This window comes from Rhagoletis pomonella, unplaced genomic scaffold (assembly GCF_013731165.1).
Source record: "Rhagoletis pomonella isolate Grant_MI unplaced genomic scaffold, Rhpom_1.0 Rhpom_scaffold_01410, whole genome shotgun sequence".
Classification (NCBI taxonomy): domain Eukaryota; kingdom Metazoa; phylum Arthropoda; class Insecta; order Diptera; family Tephritidae; genus Rhagoletis; species Rhagoletis pomonella.
In genome coordinates, this window is record NW_023459964.1 from 17,933 (window position 1) to 21,699 (window position 3,767).

Below are 3,767 nucleotides of genomic sequence, written 5' to 3' on the forward strand. Positions count from 1 at the left end.
GTGGTTATTGTGCTTGCTACATATAAGCAAAACGTTGAAAATTATTGAAATCGGACTAAAATAACGGCCGCTTCTCATATAACGGTAAATTTCAGAAATGCTTGAAACTTCAATATTTCGAAATTGAAGGACGCTAATTTACTCAAAATTGGTACACCCCGGCTTACCATCTAGCGGAAGGTTTCGGAAAGGTGAAAAAACATATATTTAATACTTGCGCCGGGTATTTAATGTTCGGCTTCGCCCGAACTTAGACTTTCTTACTTGTTCTATATTGTATTAATCATTTGACGGAACCGGAAGAATCGGACTACTATAAGATATAGCTCCCAAACAACTGGTTGTTCGGATATGAGATTTTTCGTTATAACTTCTCCATTTATGCAGCTAAGAACATGCAATTTTGCAATACTCCACCCATTATTAACAGAAAACTTGGAGTGAAAATTACAAAGATCGGGTCACTATAACCTATAGCTCCCATACTACTGATTGTTCAGATATAAGTTTTTTCGTTATAACTCCTCCATTTAAGGAGCTAGTAACATGAAATTTTGCACTGTTGTCACTCATTATCAAAAGATTACTTTCAATAAAAATGGCGAAGATCGGGTCGCTATAACCTATAAAACTGATTGTTCAGACATGAGATTTTTTGCCATAACTTCTCCATTTATGCAGCTACACATGAAAATTCTCGCCATTTTCACTCATTATTAACAGAATGTTTACAGTGAAAATAATAAAGATCGGGTCCCTATAACATATATCTCCCATTCAACTGATTTTTCAGTTATGAGAATTTTCGTTATAACTCCTCGATTTATGCAGCTAGGAACATGAAATTTTGCAATGCTTCCAACTACTATCAACAGAATTCTTACAGTGGAAATAACAAAGATCGGGTCACTTTTACATATAGCTCCCATACAACTGATTTTGCAGATATGAGATTCTTTGTTATAACTTCTCCATATATGCAGCTAGAAACATGATGTTTCGCACTATTTTCACTCATTATCAACAGATAGTTTACAGTGAAATTAACAAAGATCGGGTCATTATAACTTATATATTGCCTCCGTACAACTGGTTGTTCTGATATTGGATTTTAATGTAAAACTAATTTATTTGGACAGCTGAAACCGATTAATTTCGTAAGCTATTGTATAAATAATAATACAAAGTCTACTGAGAAAATCGTCAAAATCTATGCTGTATAAGCTTTATCTCGTATACCACTAATTGTTCCTATACCAGTTTTTGCGATATATCTCCTTAATGTAGAAAGCTAAACCCATTACATTGTGCTACCGGTTTACATACCGATCACACAGCAGGGAAAATCACTTAGATTGGTGCTATATAAGGTATATCTTCCATACCTCAAATTGTTTAGATAAGATTTTTTATATATGTAACTCCTCTATCTATGTGTGCTTTGAATATATAAATTTTTTCAAATACAGTAATCTGTTAAAGTAAAGTTTTCAGATGTTCATGAAAGGTATGAAGCTTTAGGCATAGCCGAAGACAGCGCTGCTTTTACTTGTTATAAATAACTCTACTCCAGCACCACCTAGCGAGTTTTCTAGTAGCATGTAATATTACCATATATGAATGTAATATAACATCCGATAATCTGACGGAACTCTATTCAGTGGTTTTTGAGTTTAGTCCGAACAACGAAAACGGCTATCATTTTATGCAAATAGGTATGTAGATAGGACAGTCTATAGCAAAACTCGTAAAATCAAAGCTCCATTCTTTGTGAAAAATTTAAAAAAATTCTTCAAAATTTTCACATAAATTTTACCTTTCACTAAAAATCAAAAAAAAAGTTACAATAGGTCAATGGGATTAAGAAATCTAGGAGAAAATGATACTTGCACGTTTACGTAAATGTATATCGATCCAGCCAATAATTATCACTTTTCGCCATAAGTACGGTATTGATAACATATGTAGCTGTGCCAGATTTCAGGACGTTAGCGCAAACGGTTCCAGAGATAAGCTAAGAATGTGCCACGCCCCCTTTCCCAATGCATTTGCAATATATGCATCAGTGCTAAGTTTCAGCGTAATTGGTTTTAGAGATATATTGGTTTTTTACGTTTTAGTCTGTATAAGAATTTTAGGAATATCCCGAGCTACATACCTAGTAAATTTTTGGTCGGAATATTTATTTTCAAAGTGCAGCCGTTTAGTAGTTTGGTGAAATACGTTGCACAGAGAACTGTATGAAATTGTAAAGCGTGACGTCTCAGATTTCTTAATTTTTTGGCAGAAACAATAAAAAGTTTTGATATTTTTAGCGAAAAACCTTCCACACAGAAGTTCCAAAAAAGTGCGATTATTTATGCTTAAACACACTTAATTGAATGTCAATATAATTAAGTTTGTGGTTATATCAAGGCGAGATTTTGAAAACAGTCCATTGCTAACTCTAAATATAAAAAACGACGCACTGGAAAAAGTTAATACATTCAAATACCTAGGAATAACGATCGACGATGAACTAAAACAAAAAAAATGGATTCTATATTTTCAATTAGAGATCTAGCAATATGTACATCGGTGAAAACTGCATTTAATTCCATACATTAGTTTTTGCGTGATGCGCTTACAAACATACAGACAGACAAACCAAAATTATAAAAATTTTAGATTTGGCTTCTGTTGATCTAATGAAACCCCTACTAATTTTTCATTAACATCTATAATGTACAGATATCGGCCTTTTGCAATTTTATTATTCTCAAATACTTTCGTTTGATACCCATATGGCAACATTTAGGTTATCTTTAAATTTAACTGAATTAAAGTTTTCAAATAAGTGGCAACCCGCTTCAAAAATATTTTCAAAAGTAAGCTTCGTAATCCTCTTTAGTTTAATGTTTGTATTGTAATATTTCATTTATTTTACAAATTTAAATGAATACAATTTTTCAAGCAGTTGTCAAATCCCCTAAAAATATTTTCGGCATTGAAATTTCCCAGCCTCTTTATTTTGATGCCAATATTGCAATATTTAATTTATGCTATCAATTAAATTAAATTAAAGTTTTCAAATAGGTGGCAACCTTCTACAAACATATTTTCAGCTGTAAGCCTTTGTAAACCTCTTTCTTTTGACAGCCATATTGCAGTATTTACTTTACCGTATCAATTGACCTAAACTGAAATTTTAAACACAGGTGTCAACTCTCTAATTTCTTTCTTCTATATTGTAAGCTAGATCTCTTGCGATACATCGGTGAAAACTGCATTCAATTCCAAGTTTTCGAGTGATGCGCGTACAAATATACAGACAGACAGAGAGTAAAAAATTCTAAAAATTGTTCATTTGGGTTCTGTAGCTCTAATAAAAACCCACCATATTAATTTTTCTTTAATATCTATAAGGTACAGACATCGGCCTGTTACAATTTTATTATAAGTATAGATATAGATTTCATTTATTTTATCAATTTAATACAATAAAATTTTTCAAACAGGTGGAAACCCTCCCTAAAAATATTTTCGGCAGTAAAATTTTCTAAACCTCTTCAGTTTGATACCCATATTGCAATATTCAATTTATCTTATAAATTAAATTGAATTAAAATCTTCAAACAGGTGGCAACTCTAAAAAAATATTTTTGGCTGCAAGCATTCTTAAGCCTCTTTCTTTTGACGCCCATATTGCAATATTTACTTTTTGTCATCAATTTGCTTAAACTGCAATTTTCAAACAGGTCGCAACTCTCTAATTTTTTATTTTATTA